Source organism: Telopea speciosissima, chromosome 3 (genome assembly GCF_018873765.1).
Source record: "Telopea speciosissima isolate NSW1024214 ecotype Mountain lineage chromosome 3, Tspe_v1, whole genome shotgun sequence".
Classification (NCBI taxonomy): Eukaryota; Viridiplantae; Streptophyta; class Magnoliopsida; order Proteales; family Proteaceae; genus Telopea; species Telopea speciosissima.
This window is the reverse complement of record NC_057918.1, coordinates 15,900,103-15,917,030: the sequence shown is the minus strand read 5'-3', so window position 1 is coordinate 15,917,030 and position 16,928 is coordinate 15,900,103. Positions and strand designations below refer to the sequence as shown.

General features: G+C 41.4%; 1 long non-coding RNA gene across 1 annotated transcript in view; it reads right to left on the bottom strand.

The window, feature by feature from the left end:
• The window catches only part of LOC122656044, an 86,130-nt gene that overhangs the window by 59,259 nt on the left and 9,943 nt on the right, over positions 1-16,928 (bottom strand). The window contains exon 2 of the long non-coding RNA XR_006332033.1: positions 8,696-8,700. This is a non-coding gene — a long non-coding RNA (uncharacterized LOC122656044). The remainder of the gene's footprint in view (positions 1-8,695; positions 8,701-16,928) is intronic.

The window sequence follows — 16,928 nt, the reverse complement described above, 5'->3', positions numbered from 1 at the left end:
CCTCCAATAGGCTCTATCAGAGGTCAAACTTGGTACAAGCATAGTTGTCAAGGCGCTAGGTGATCCAAGGCGTTCGAGGTCATTCCTAAGCTCTTAGGCGGCGCCTTGGCGTAATTTTTTTTATTGATGCTAAAATGAGTAAGCTACACATACAGGAATAAATTAATAGTCTATTACACTTTACAGCAATAGCAAACTCAATCAATATATGCTAATTTAACTGTCCATTACACTTTACAGCATCAGTACCCTGGGCGTGTATGAGTTGTTGAGCCTAGATGCTGCTGTTAAGGTTATATTGCACAATTGAATTGCAAAATCAATTGTGAAACACGATCAAATAATTTCAGATTACATAACATATAACCACAAAATGACAAAATTACATGATTTATACTAAACACTTGCACAATTTGATTTGAATAACAGCACATAAAAAAGAATTACAGCCACCAACCTCACCACCAGCAGCCACTGATATAGAGGAAGAAGAAGGAAGATGAGAAGAAAAAAGAGGGACAAAATACAGTAGAAGCACAAAGGGAAAAAAAATGGTGCAGGAGGAGAAGAAGATGAACGGGAAGAAGAATGTACTGTTATCAAGGTGCTGCTGGTCAAGAAAAACAAGCAGAATTGAGAAAAAGGAAGAAAAAAAAAACTCAACAGAGGAATCGAGGTTGGAGGAGGAAAAGAAGACCAACGAAAAAAATTGGATAACAATACGAAGAGGAAGAACAGAGAAAAAAATCACAAAAGAGAAGAACAGAACTTGCTAGAGATAATCTGAGGTTGCAGTCGTCACTGGAGCTAGGTTTGTAGTCGCTGGAGATGGAGTTTAAGCAGAAAAATAACTAAAACACTTCGAATAAAGAAAAAGAAAAAAAAAGACAATAGTCGAGGGTGGAGGAGGGGAAGAAGAAGAACAAAAAAAAACCACTACCAGAGAAGAAGATGAAGAAGGAAAAGAAGGAGAATAGAACTTTTCGGATCATCGGAGCCTAGTTCGTGGATGCCGGAGTTGCTTGGCGCGAGAGCTGGGGCAAGAATCGAGGATTTCATTTCTTCCCTTGTGCGAAGGCGTGAGACCAAGAGTAGGCAGAGTTGAGGGTTTCATTTGATATATTTTTGCCTTTAGGTGATTTGGTGTAAAGTAGTGATGCAGATCCAAGTTCACGCAGGAAGAAGAAGAGCAGCCTTTGATTTTCGTTGGAGCCTTATTTTATATATTTAGTTTTTATTAGGGTTAAAACAGTCTTTTATTCCCCTCCACGATTTTAGAGGGATGATGTTTTTTGTTTATTTGTTTGTTACACTTGTACTCCTAGTTAGAGTATGAGTCTACTGTTTTTATATTGTTTTATTAGGATTCAGGTTAAGGGAAGTCACTACTCCTAATCTGATTAGGATTGGTTTTAGGATTTAGAACTAGGACTCCTAGTTCAAATCTACATATCTTTGTAAGGCCTTTTGGCCCCCCCTTTTATTATAAATAGAAGAAATCGTGGGCAGGCTCCCCCACTTCTGATTGCATTAAAAAAAACTTCTGATTTCAGATATGAGTTGCTGCCTTCGAGCTGCTGCTTCTGCTCCCCTGCGAGCTGCATCCTTGTGGACTCAAGGTGGTTAAAGGGTGGGTTCTCCTACGACTCCTTGCACTGTGAAGGTCAGGTGGTCTTCTATCTTCAAGCTGTCGCTGCTCCTGCACATTAACCCTGCAACTTATCCATTCAACCCTCAACCCCATTAAACCTGCAACTCCTACTTCAACTAGGATTCCATTATAATTCCAGATCTAGCCATCACCTTCAAACCCTATTCTCAGCCCACCTTCCCTATATCATTCCCCACACTCGACCTCAGCCCTAGCCTATAATTCCCCCTCTAACCCCTTCATCTCTTCACTCCATTAAACCCTAAAGCCTGTGACCCGATTCTGCCCAAAATTGCAGAAATTCAAAACATCTCCAAACCCTAATATCTTTATACCATTAAGACCTCTGAAACCTGCCTTTTAAAACCCTATAAACCCCCTTGTCATTACTTAGCCCTAACCCTAAATTTTGCCCTAATAACCCTAGTCTGCCCATTCGGCCAACCCTTAGACAGAACTGGTCCTAAGTGGAAGTTATTTCACCTAGGCTACATCAAATTGGTATCAGAGACATGGACAAACATGGCAACCCTATTGTTGATCCAACACTACCACCCCAACCTGATTCCCTTGCTGCAATCATGGCTATGCTGCAGAAGATCTCAACAGACCAGCAAGTTCTTGGTGATCGAATGACAGCCATGGAACAAAAGCAAGCTGCGCCTATTATAAACAACCCTCTATACGTAGAGGAAGATCGGCTACAAGTCCATTCTGAAGTTCATGGCACTTTGGCAAGGAATGAGCACTACAGAGATCATTCCAGGCGTCACAGGGACCACAGAGATCAGTCTAGACATGACCGAGGCTACAGGGATCGAAGAAGATATGACAGGGATGACTACAGAGAAGATAGGGACAGAACTACTGAAGCACCTCGAAGACCTAATTTTGAGGAATATTTGAGATCCTACTTCACTGGAGATGAAGCCCAGAACAGAAGATTTGATACACAGAAGGTCAAGCTTGAACTGAAAGAATATGATGGGATTGGTGATCTACAGAAATTCTACGACTGGCTTGCTGCCCTAGATGACTACTTTGATTGGTATGATTTGCCTGAAGATCGAAAGATGAGACTGCACGCACTAAATTAATTGGTCGCTGAGACCGTGGCGCAAGACAGAGAGGGATATGGAACGTGAAGGTAAGCACCTACCAACTGGGAGGATATGAAGTATGATTTGAAAGAGAAGTATTTACCAAGACACTATACAGCTCAGATGCAAGACCAATTCAACTCCCTTCAAGGGAATATGACTGTATCTGAGTACATGCAGAAGTTTGATTCTCTCTCATCTCGCACCGACACAATAGAAAGTGCTACTCAAATGTTGTCTCGATTCCGATTGGGATTGAGATCTAACATCCGTAGAGCTATTGGCGTTGTGGATGTTCTGGACGTCAAGGATTGCTTTGAGAAGGCATTGAAGGCAGAAGGCCTATTGAACACTACTAGAAGGTTTGGTTCCACTGCTGTCGACACCAGAAAATCTTTTCCAGCATCCAAATCAACTAATGGTTACAATAGAGGTAATAACACCACTGCTGGTTCTACACGGACAGCCCCTTACACTGGCAGCTCTTCACATGTGGACAAGGGTAAAGCCCCAATGACTACCAGTGAGTCCAACACTTGTTATCGCTGCAATGAGAAGGGACACTATGCTAAGGACTGCCCACAACGACAACGGCAGATTCATGTAGCTGAAAAGGAGGAAGAAAGCCCTGATGAATTTGATGAGCAGGGTATTTATGCATTACCCCCCGAAGATGGTGATGATGGGACTGCTTATTTTGACGACTTGGGTGATGAATTTGAAGATACCCGAGGTGTTCACGTAGTAGCACGTATATTGAGTGCTGAATCCAAAGGTGAGACATAGTTGCATCTTCTATACCCGCTTGCGAGCAGATGAGCGCACTGCCCAGATAATTGTTGATAGTGGTAGCTGCGTTAATGTTGTGTCTGAAGATCTTGTGAAGAAGGCGAATCTGAAATTTGAGAAGCACCCGATGCCCTACAAAGTCTCCTTATTGAATGGGAATAAGCTTGATGTGAACAAGCGATGCTATGTTCCCTTACAAGCCCAAAAATATTCAGAGGAAATTTGGTGTGATATCATTCTGATGAGAATGACTGATGTCCTACTAGGGAGACCGTGGCTTTATGACAATGATGTTGCTCTCCTAGGAAGAAAAAACCTCTGTGTGTTTCAACATAAAGGAGAAGAGATCAAGTGGTACCCACTTAATTTGCCTGCAGAAATACGGAAATGTCGTGTCATGCGCACTAATCAAAAGGGGACAGAATCTGAAAATAAATTGCTAGTTGTTCCACAAAGGGAATTTGAACAAATCAGCCATGATACGGGACTGGTTCTTGCCTTGGTGACTCAAGAGGTTGCTGCCCCAACCGAACAGAAGTTTGCACAACCCATCAAGGATCTATTGCAGGACTTTTCAGATGTAGTACCCGAAGAACTGCCCAATGAGTTGCCACCACTCAGAGATATTCAACATGCCATCGATTTGGTACCTGGTGCTATGTTACCAAATCTGCCCGCCTACAGGATGAGCCCCTCGGAGCATAAAGAGCTTAATAAACAAGTTGGAGAGCTTCTCAAGAAGGGATTTATTGAAGAAAGCATAAGCCCTTGTACTGTTCCAGCCTTGTTGACACCGAAGAAGGATGGTTCATGGCGCATGTGTGTGGACAGCCGAGCTATCAACAAGATCACCATCAAGTATAGGTTCCCAATTCCTAGGCTTGATGACATGCTAGACATGCTGTCCGGTTCTAAGATCTTCTCCAAGATTGACCTCCGCAGTGGATACCATCAGATCCGCATACGGCCTGGAGACGAATGGAAGACAGCCTTCAAGACCAAAGATGGATTATTCGAATGGAAGGTCATGCCCTTTGGCCTGACGAATGCACCTAGCACCTTCATGAGAGTCATGACCCAGGTACTTCGTCCTTTCATCGGTAAATTTCTTGTTTATTTTGATGATATTTTGGTGTATAGTAAAGACCCCGATGAGCACATAGACCACCTGAAACAAGTTCTCAGAGTACTCCGGCAAGAGAAGTTGTTTATCAATTTAAAGAAATGTTCCTTCATGCTGCCCAAGGTTGTTTTCCTTGGTTTTATAATTTCTTCAAAGGGTGTTGAAGCTGATCCGGAAAAGGTTCGAAGCGTGGTTGAATGGCCTACTCCGAAGACATTTACTGAAGTACGAAGCTTTCACGGTTTGGCTTCTTTTTACAGGTGATTCATTCGCAATTTCAGTGCCATCATGGCACCTATAACCGAATGCACCAAACGAAACAAGGGTCCGTTTGCATGGACAGCAGCCGCTCAAAAGGCCTTCCAGATGATCAAGAAGAAGATGACTGAAGCTCCAGTACTACGCTTGCCCAACTTTGACCATATTTTCGAAGTTGCTACAGATGCTTCCCATGTTGGTTTAGGCGGAGTTCTTATGCAGAGTGGGCATCCTATTGCATTCTACAGTGAGAAACTTAATGATGCCAAGACTCGGTACACTACTTATGATATAGAGCTTTATGCTGTTGTTCAGGTCTTGCGGCATTGGAGACACTACCTTATTGGCAAAGAGTTTGTCCTGTACACTGATCATGAGGCACTCAAGCACCTCCACTCACAAAAGTCCATTAGCACCAGGCATGCTAAATGGGTTGCATATTTACAGGATTTCAACTTTGCCCTCAAATACAAGTCAGGAAAGGAAAATACAGTGGCTGATGCACTTAGTAGAAAAGTCTTGACCTTGAACACTTTCTCAGCCCATGCACTTAGCATCGAGCAGATCAGAGACGAGTATGCTAGTGACAAGGACTTTCAAGCCCTATATGCTGATTTGAAGCAGGGTGGACAGCACCCTAAGTACTCCATGCATGATGGTTACTTGTTCTTTGGAACCCGGCTGTGCATTCCCGATTCGTCCTTACGACACTACATTATCAGGGAGTTACATGGAGGAGGTTTAGGAGGACACTTCGGGACAGATAAAACCATCTTACAGGTAACTGATCGGTACTATTGGCCTTACTTGGCCAAGGATGTAGAGCATGTAATCAAGCAGTGCCGAGTTTGCCAGCTAGCTAAAGGTACCAAGCAAAACAAAGGCCTCTACTCACCACTGTCGATTCCTCACAAGCCATGGGTTGATCTCAGTATGGATTTCGTACTTGATCTACCCCCTACCAGAGAGAGAGTTGACTCCATCATGGTGGTTGTTGACAGATTCACCAAGATGGCTCACTTCATTCCTTGTCGAAGAACATTTGATGCATCCCACATTGCCAAGCTATTCTTCAAGGAGATTGTTCGCATCCATGGGTTACCCAATACCATTGTATCCGATCGTGATGTGAAGTTTGAGTTATTTCTTGAAGACTCATTGGCTGAAGACAAACACCAAGCTCTTGTTCTCTACTGCATTCCACCCCCAGACTGACGGACAGACAGAGGTAGTCAACAGAAGCCTTGGTAATTTGCTGCGGTGTTTGGTCCGAGATTACGAGAAGACATGGCCCTCTATCCTTGACATTGCTGAGTTTGCATACAACAACTCCGTGAACAGGACCACCGGTCGTACTCCCTTCGAGATTCTTCTTGGGATACAACCCCGCCGCCCGATTGATCTCATTCCCTTGCCCCCTCAAGCTCGGGTAAGTGTTGAAGCCGATGAGTTTATTCGTCATATCACCGAAGTGTATGCAGATGTTTGGCGCAAAATTGCACTCAGTTATGATCACTACAAGTCCACTGTCGACAAGCATCGCCGGTTCGTTGAGTTCAAGCCAGGCGACATGGTCATGGTACGGGTGAATCCAGAGAGACACCAATCGGGTGTCAACAGTAAGCTCCATCCAAAGAAGATGGGTCCATACAAGGTGTTGAAACGTATTGGCCCTAATGCTTATGTTCTAGAGTTGCCTGATGATATGGGCATAAGCAATATTTTCAATGTGGCTGATCTATATCTGTACACGGGGCATCATTCCGATGATGGCGACTCAGAGCACATGTTGCGGCTGCGCCAACTGAAGCCGCCTCTGGAAGATGTGATTGAAGAAGTTCTGGATGATATGCACAAGACGACTCGTTAAGGCGCCGGTTCTCACTCTTTCCTTGTCAAGTGGAAAGGTCGCCCACGCCACGACAGCACGTGGATACATGCTGATGATTTCAAGAGGCTCGATCCGGAGTTGTATGATCGCGACATGGCATTCTCCCATTCATCGGAGATGAATGTTTCTAAGCCGGGGAGAGCTGATGCAGATCCAAGTTCACGCAGGAAGAAGAAGAGCAGCCTTTGATTTTCGTTGGAGCCTTATTTTATATATTTAGTTTTTATTAGGGTTAAAACAGTCTTTTATTCCCCTCCACGATTTTAGAGGGATGATGTTTTTTGTTTATTTGTTTGTTACACTTGTACTCCTAGTTAGAGTATGAGTCTACTGTTTTTATATTGTTTTATTAGGATTCAGGTTAAGGGAAGTCACTACTCCTAATCTGATTAGGGTTGGTTTTAGGATTTAGAACTAGGACTCCTAGTTCAAATCTACATATCTTTGTAAGGCCTTTTGGCCCCCCCTTTTATTATAAATAGAAGAAATTGTGGGCAGGCTCCCCCACTTCTGATTGCATTAAAAAAAACTTCTGATTTCAGATCTGAGTTGCTGCCTTCGAGCTGCTGCTTCTGCTCCCCTGCGAGCTGCATCCTTGTGGACTCAAGGTGGTTAAAGGGTGGGTTCTCCTACGACTCCTTGCACTGTGAAGGTCAGGAGGTCTTCTTCTATCTTCAAGCTGTCACTGCTCCTGCACATTAACCCTGCAACTTATCCATTCAACCCTCAACCCCATTAAACCTGCAACTCCTACTTCAACTAGGATTCCATTTTAATTCCAGATCTAGCCATCACCTTCAAACCCTATTCTCAGCCCACCTTCCCTCTATCATTCCCCACACTCGACCTCAGCCCTAGCCTATAATTCCCCCTCTAGCCCCTTCATCTCTTCACTCCATTAAACCCTAAAGCCTGTGACCCGATTCTGCCCAAAATTGCAGAAATTCAAAACATCTCCAAACCCTAATATCTTTATACCATTAAGACCTCTGAAACCTGCCTTTTAAAACCCTATAAACCCCTTTGTTATTACTTAGCCCTAACCCTAAATTTTGCCCTAATAACCCTAGTCTGCCCATTCGGCCCAACCCTTAGACAGAACTGGTCCTAAGTGGAAGTTATTTCACCTAGGCTACATCAAGTAGTGTACAGAAATAACGTACACAACCCAATAGAAACATAACAAATATAATAAAACATAAAAACATACTAAAAAAGTAAAATAGCGCCTTGACAATAAAGTGCCAAGCGCCTTGCCCCTAAGATTTCCGTTGGAGCGCCTTGACAACTATGGGTACAAGACCTAAACTATGCATGTCCTTCCTCACATCTTGTCCTATGGTCATTTTAGGTCTGCCCCTAGCTCTTTTAACTCCTTCAATTGGGATTATATCACGCCTCCTTACTTGGGCATCCCTAGGCCTTCGTTGGACATGACCATGCCACCTCAAATGACTCTCTTGGAGATTGTTATTGATTGGGGCAACTCCCAAGTCAGTTCTAATCCGCTCATTTGTTACTTTATCCTTCTTAGTTTTTCCACACATCCGTCTTAACATCCTCATGTTTGCTACACAGCTTCTAAATATGACACTTCTTAATTGCCGAACATTCTTTCCCAAACATCATAGCCGGTTGTACAACAGTCCTGTAGAACTTTCCTTTAAGCTTTAAAGGAATACGACGGTCACACAACACTTCAGATGCACCTCTCCACTTCAACCATCCCACTTTAATTCTGTGTGCAACATCATCCTCAATGTTACCTTCCTTATTTATGATTGACCCCAAATATCTAAAATAGTCACTGCGCGGAATCTCTCTTTCCCCAATTCGTAACATGTCAGTATCCATTTGTCTGACTAAAATAGCACGTCATAAACTTCGTCTTCGTTCTGCTAATCTTAATGCCTCTTGTTTCCTCGGTTAATCTCCATAGCTCTAACTAAGCGTTAATCCCTGCTTTTGTCTCATCCATTAGAACGATATCATCGGCGAAGAGCATACACTACGGGAGCTCGTCTTGAATGCTCTTGGTTAGGTCATCCATGATAAACGCAAATAGATAAAGGCTTAGAGCTGATCCCTGATGTAACACAATCGTAATTGGGAATTCCTTTCCCTAACCTTCCATAGATCTCACGCTAGTCAGCATGCCCTCATACATACCTTTAATTACATCCACATATTTACTCGACACCCCTCTCTTCACTAGAACATCCCGGATTAAATAAAGAACATATGGAGATCCTTCTTGCTATCTCTATATCTTTCCATAAGTCTCCTCAACAAGTCGATAGCTTCTGTTGTGGATTTACCCGTTGGTGCCTTCTTGAGTGGTTTTGGCAAGAAAAACTTGTCTTATGATTCAGTGGTCCTTCCATGGTTCCATTCTCAATGAATACCAAGGATAATAGCTGTTTAATCCAGACTCCAGACTCTTCACCATGGGTGAAAAGAAGAGAACCCGGATCACATGGATAGGCGGTGATCTAGGAGAGAAATTGTGGTGGTTATATATGTTTATGCCTGTTTATGTCAAGTGGGTGCGAAGGGGGTTATAACTTATTTCAGTTTCAGCTACTTTTGTATGGGTTGTTAAAAGTCTTTTAAAAATTTTGGTACTTCTGGTCTTCTGTCTTCTTGTTCAGTGAATTCCCCATCTCTCTCTCTAATATGAAGGTACATTGGAATTTGAAACCACTTAGAGATATTCCTAGTTTGTAGGAAACTATTTCGGAAATTAGAATTAAAATGAAATTAAATTTGCATTTGTTATTTCTTATGTTCATATTTGTAAATGATCTCCTCTTCCTTACAGAGATACCCTTATTGGGCATGTCGAAATCAGAGCAGTTTCAAGTTGAGAAAGATCCGAAAGTGATGGGCATGTCGAAGTCAGAGCTGTTTCAAGTTGAGAAAGATCCGAAAGTGGTTTAATTCAACAGTTTGTTAGAATCTACTTCTGAGTTCCCATCAGATAGGTGTCTAATTGCCTCTTCATTAACAGAAGATTATAAGCATCTGCTTTGTCATCAACAGGGACCAGGACAACTGCGACAAGAAGTTGAAGAAGGAGATGATGAAAATGCACAAGAAAAGAAGAAAGACGGGAAATGCAAAGGTGGTGTTTCTTCTTCTGTTTCTGATGACGAGGTTGTTAAGTGGGTAGGTAGAGAATATGTAGGGGCACACTTTAAAATCTTTCTAAACTAACATTTAGCCTATTCCTTCTATGTCGCATGCTTGAAACCTTTCTCCATGAAACGCAAAGGTGGTGTTTCTTCTTCTTCTTTTTCTGGTGAAGAGGTCATTGAGCTGCGAGTTGCAGCAACTAGAGCATTAACACTTGGAGGAGAATTGGTAGCGGACGAGGGCAATGAGGGGTTAAGATCGCCAATATCTTCGCATCACAAAATCCCAGTGATCAGGCCATGGGCACCTCCACATCCCGCTGTTCCTTCGTCTTTCCTTAAAGTTGATAAATTAGGCTTTAAGATCAAGAAAGTTCATGGAGGTGACGATGACACCAAATGATTATCCTCTCTTCTCTCTTGAAACTGTGATTTACTGCGTGTAACTCCGTGATGCTGCTGCTGCTTTAGTTCGTGTCTCTTTTCTTTTGTTTAGTAGGAATCTTGTTTGGGGAATTGTTCCAGCTCATATATGCATCAATCTGTGTCTTATATTAACAGAATTTTATTATTTTACTGCCGTTCGTGCCGCCTTGAGTGGTTTTGGCAAGAAAAACTTATCTCATGAATCAGTGGTCCTTCCATGGTTCCATTCTCAATGAATATGAAGGATAATAGCTATTTAATCCAGACTCCAGAGTCTTCACCATGGGGGAGAAGAAGAGAACCTGGAGCACATGGATAGGTGGTGATTCAGAAGAGAAATTGTAGTGGTTATATATGTTTATGCCTGTTTATGTCAAGTGGGTGCAAAGGGGGTTATAACTTATTTCAGTTTCAGCTACTTTTGTACGGGTTGTTAAAATTCTTTAACAATTTTGGTACTTCTGGTCTTGTCTTCTTGTCCAGTGAATTCCCCATCTCTGTCTCTCCCTCTCTCTCTAATGTGAAGGTCATAAGAATATGAAACCACTTAAGAGTTATTCCTAGGATGTAGGAAACTATTTCGGAAATTAGAACTAAAATTAAATTAAATTTGCGTTTGTTGTTTGTTATGTTCATATTTGTAAATGATCTCTTCTTCCTTGCAGAGATAAATTAGAGCTGTTTCAAGTTGAGAAAGATCCAAAAGTGATGGGCATGTCGAAATTAGAGCTGTTTCAAGTTGAGAAAAATCCAAAAGTGATGGGCATGTCTAATTCAGAGCTATTTCAAGTTGAGAAAGATCCAAAAGTGGTTGAATTCAACAGTTTGTTAGAATCTACTTATGAGTTCCCATCAGACAGGTCCCTAATTGCCTCTTCATCAACAGAAGATTATAATCATCTGATTCATTAACAAGAAGTTGAAGAAGGAGATGATGAAAAAGCACAAGAAAAGAAGAAAGACGGGAAATCCAAAGGTGGTGTTTCTTGTTCTGTTTCTGATGAAGAGGTTGTTAAAAAGATCAGAAGTACATTAATTTTTTATGGAGAATTGGAGGCAACATCTTTGTATCTAAATATCCCAGTGATCCAAGTATCCAACCGTCTGCACCTGCCAACTCCTCCTCCAAAAGAAAAGCTTCTTCTGATACTGGTGGGTAGGTAGAGAATACGTAGGGGCACACTTTAAAATCTTTCTAAATTAACATTTAGCATATTCCTTTTATGTCGCAGGCTTGAAACCTTTTTCCAGGAAATGCAATGGTGGTGTTTCTTCTTCTTCTTTTTCTGGTGAAGAGGTCATTGGGATGCGAGTTGCAGGAACAACCGCAATAACGCTTGCAGGAGAATTGGAAGCGGGCGAGGGGAATTTGGGGTTAAGATTGCCAACATCTTTGCATCACAAAATCCCAGTAATCAGACCATGGGCACCTCCACATCCTGCTGTTCCTTCGTCTTTTCTTAAAGTTGATAATTAGGCTTTCAGATCAAGAAAGTTCATGGAGGTGACGATGACACCAAATGATTTTTCTCTCTTCTCTCTTGAAACTCTGATTTATTGTGTGTTTGAGCTATCCTCACTTCTAGAGTCTTACTCCATGATGCTGCCGCTGCTTTAGTTCGTCTCTCTTTTCTTTTGTTTTAGTAGGAATCTTGTTTGAGGAATTGTTCCAGCTCATATATGCATCAATCTGTCTTATATTAACCAAATTTTATTATTTTACTGCCGTTGACGCATTCTTGAGTGGTTTTGCAAGAAAAACTTGTCTCAGGAATCAGTGGTCCTTCCATGGTTCCATTCTCAATGAATACCAAGGATAATAGTTATTTAATCCAGACTCTGTACTCTTCATCATGTAATGTAGTCCTAGATAGATAAGAGTCCACTAGGAGCCAGGTAAAATCAGACCAACTGGCCGATTGGGGCAGAAGTTGGGTTTTAGGTCAAATTCTATGGTTGGGGTAGGCTAATGTGAATGTAATTTATATGATAAAGTTAGGCAGGTTTTAAGGAGTTTAATGAGCTAGGTTTGGTTAAGTTTGAGTTAGATTTTAAATTTCTGAAAATTGAGGGTTAGGGTTTCGGGTTTCAGGAATGAAGGGGATGATGAGATTTAGGGTTTTAACAAGGAATTTAGGCAAGGGGTTTTGGTTGAGTGTCAATGGTAGGGAGAGGGTGGTTCGGCTGTAGTTTGGTGTGGATGGTTGGTTTGGTTTGGACAGGTTCTAGTGGTTTTGGGTCTTAATGGGGATGAAGGGGATTAAGGTTTAGGTGTCAGAATAGGGCTGGAATGGAGATCGAGTGGAGGGGATGATCTGTTGGGACTATAGTGTAAATATGGAGTGGGTTTGATGATGGAATGAAGCTGAACAGTGGTTAGATTATCCTAGGGTTTGATGGATCGATGGGAGGGTAATGATGGTTTAGGTTGGAGGATTAGGAAAAAGAAGGGTAATTGCAGAAAATTGTAACAACTTACTGGAATGTAACCCTTCAATGACAGCAGCTTGATAACTTGAAGAGATCCTCCCGATCTGAACAGATGCAAAGAGTCACTGGAGATCCACCAGCCCTTCACCCTGAGATCCACAAGGTACACTCGCAAAAGGAGCAGAGCACAGCAATAGCAGCAGTAGAAGAAAGCTGAAAGTTTTTTTTTGAATTCCAAATAGTGGGGGAGCCTGCCCACGATTTGTCTTATTTATAATCCATGGCCAATGGCCTTACACCTGATCAGCTCGGGAATAGAAGTCCTAGAGCCTGAATTCTATTACAAATAAAAGTCTGCCCTCTTTAGAAATTGTGGAGGTGGACAACTTAGCTTAAAAAATAAATAATTTAAAAGATCCTCTAAGGACCAATAGAAATAAAACAAATTGTAGCCAATAGGAAAGAGTCACTTAAATTGAACAGGCCAGACCATGGTTCAAATTAAGTATATATTAAAAAAAACTAAGCATAGAAGCTGAAAAACTGAAAATTAAAACTAAGGCTCCTACGGTCAGCCCCTAGGGCTGTTTCTTCTTCTTTCTTGTGCTTGGACCTGCATCACCATGGGTGAAAAGAAGAGAACCCGGATCGCATGGATAGGGTGTGATCTAGAAGAGAAATTGTAGTGGTTATACATGTTTATGCTTGTTTATGTCAAGTGGGTGTAAAGGGGGTTATAACTTATTTCAGTTTCAGCTATTTTGTACGGGTTGTTAAAATTCTTTAACAATTTTGGTACTTTTGGTCTTCTGTCTTCTTGTCCGGTAAATTCCCCATCTCTGTCTCTCTCTCTCTCTCTCTCTCTCTAATATGATGGTACATAAGAATATGAAACCACTTAGAGTTATTCCTAGTATGTAGGAAACAATTTCGGAAATTAGAACTAAAATTTAATTAAATTTGCGTTTGTTATTTGTTATGTTCATATTTGTAAATAATCTCTTCCTTGCAGAGATACCTTTATTGGGCATGTCGAAGTCACAGCTGTTTCAAGTTGAGAAAGATCCGAAAGTGATGGGCATGTTGAATTCAGAGCTGTTTCAAGTTGAGAAAGATCCAAAAGTGGTTGAATTCAAACAGTTTGTTAGAATCTACTTCTGAGTTCCCATCAGACAGGTACCTAATTGCCTCTTCATCAACAGAAGATTATAATCATCTGCTTCGTCAACAAGAAGTTGAAGGAGATGATGAAAAAGCACAAAAAAAGAAAGACAGGAAATGCAAAGGTGGTGTTTCTTCTTCTGTTTCTGATGAAGAGGTTGTTAAAAAGATCAGAAGTGCATTAATTTTTGATGGAGAATTGGAGGCAACATCTTTGCATCTAAATATCCCAGTGACCCAACTGTTTGCACCTGCCAACTCCTCCAAAAGAAAAGCTTCTGATACAGGTGGGTAGGTAGAGAATACGTAGGGGCACACTTCAAAATCTTTCTAAATTAACATTTAGCCTATTCCTTTTATGTCGCAGGCTTGAAAACTTTCTCCAGAAAATGCAATGGTGGTGTTTCTTCTTCTTTTTCTGGTGAAGATGTCATTGGGATGCGAGTTGCAGCAACAGCAGCAATAACGCTTGGAGGAGAATTGGAAGCGGATGAGGGGAATGAGGGGTTAAGATCGCCAACATCTTCGCATCACAAAATCCCAGTGATCAGATCATGGGCACCTCCACATCCCGCTGTTCCTTTGTCTTTCCTTAAAGTTGATAAATTAGGCTTTCAGATCAAGAAAGTTCATGGAGGTGACGATGACACCCAAATGATTTTCCTCTCTTTTCTCTTGAAACAGTGATTTAATGTGTATGAGCTATCCACACTTCTAGAGTCCTCCATGATGCTGCTGCGGCTGCTGCTTTAGTTCGTCTTTCTTTTCTGTTGTTTTAGTTGGAATCTTGTTTGGGGAATTGGTCTAGCGCTGCATAAATCTGATTTATATTAACAGAATTTTTTTATTTTACTGCCGTTATCGCCTTCTTGAGTGGTTTTGGCAAGAAAAACTTGTCTCATGAATCAGTTGTCCTTCCATGGTTCCATTCTCAATGAATACCAAGGATAATGGCTATTTAAGCCGGATTCCAGACTCTTCACCATGGGTGAAAAGAAGAGAACCCGAATCACACGGATAGGCAGTGATTCAGAAGAGAAATTGTAGTGGTTATATATGTGTATGCCTATTTATGTCAATTGGGTGCAATAATCAGGATCCTCTACTTCCGCTTCCCTGGTACCGCCTTGTGCGTCTGAGACACAGCAAGGCAGTGAAAAGACCAACTTACCCCTGCCTGAGCGGGGGCAGGCGAAAGTAGAGGATCCAGACTTGTGGGTGCAAAGGGGGTATAACTTATTTCAGTTTCAGTCTTAAGGATATTGCTCATGCTTTTGCATCTTTGTATTTTTGTATCCTTCAACCTCTTATATCCGTTCATTTGTGGAATTCCTATTTGACCCTATTGTGCAAGGTGCATCCGGGACTTCTCATTGTTCGCCTCCCACTCTAGAGGAAAGTAGAACTTCTCCTTGGGTCTTATCAATGCACCCGGTGTGGATGGATTCCAGGTTTGTTTTTATCAAAAGTTTTGGGACCATATTAAGATGATGTCTTTTCTTTTGTGTCTAGGTTATTGTCAGGGTTTCCTCTTCCTTTCGGAGTGAACCATTTACTTGTTTGATTCCTAAGAAAGAGGAAGCGTCTCAGGTATCCGATTTCAGGCCCATTAGTATGTGTAATGTGTCTTAAAAATTTTTGGCTAAGCTTATGACCAGTTGTCGTAAAAGATTTTTACCCTCTTTCATCTTTCTCTTTCAAGTAGCTTTTATCCCATGTTGCCTAAGTACTGATAATATTCTTCTTGCTCAGAAGATTTTTCATTATCTCAATCATAAGAAAAGAAAATGAGGGTATGTTTCGATTAAAGTAGATATGTCTAAATCATATGATAGGGTAGTGGGTCCTCATTCGGTCAGTGTTTTATTTTTTGGGCTTTAGGGAGGATCGGAGTAATATGATTCACAAACTTTTTTCCTCTACAACCTTCTCCATAAAAATGGATGGTTGCCCTTTTGCTTTCTTTGAGGCTTCTAGGTGCATTAGACAAGGTTGTCCCCTTGGTCTCTACCTATTTAGTTCAGCTATGGAAGTGTTACCTCGTTTGTTATCCATTTATAGGGACCTTGACCTTTTTAGAGGCATTAAGGTGGATTGGTCAACACTGGAAATCCCTAGTCTCTTTTTTGTTAATGACACATTCATTTTTTGTTGAATCTCAGTTGAGGATATTCTCACAATAAAAGCCGTTCTTGACTTAATTTTTGACTTGTCTTGATAGGGAATCAATTTGAGTAAAAGTGAACTGTGTGTTAGTAAGAATGTTCCAAGATCGGAAAGCACTTCTCTTTGCTCTTTGTTGTTTTATTTTTTTTATGAGAAAAATAAAATATATCTGGGCACTAGGCTTTTTGAGGACAAACAATCCTGTAAGTTAGTTTTTGTTCTCTTTGCTGTTTGTTAGGAATTAAAGAGATGGTAACAATCCATATATCTGGGCACTAGGCCTTTCCAACCCTGTTCTAGAGTTAAGGATTTGGGAAAGATTGCCAAAAGAATGAAGAATCGATTGTCATTGTAGGAAACTAATCAACTTTCTTTTGTATAGCGAAAGTTCTCTCATCCAATCTATCCTGGCCTCAATTCCAATAATTTTATGAGATTTCATACCATTTCCATCTAATCCACTTTAAAATCTTTACAATGCTGTTAGGGACCTTTCTAATTGATCAAATCATAACAAAACACTCAAAGGAATCAAAAGGGGCTTAAGGTTTACCCTTTCAAGATCAAAACCCTAACTGGAGAACTTTTCTTTGAATCCTTTTGATCCCGCTTCGATCCAAGAGCCTTCACTAACGATTCAAAGCTTAAATAACTAACCTTGTGAAGAAAGAAATGTACCCGAGGGCCCATGGTAGACAGGGGGCCACCTCTGATCATAAGTCTCCTCTGCAATTATGTAGTCCACCGCCTCCGCACCTTCTTTCCAGTGAAGGATCTCTTCCAGACGTAGATGATTAGG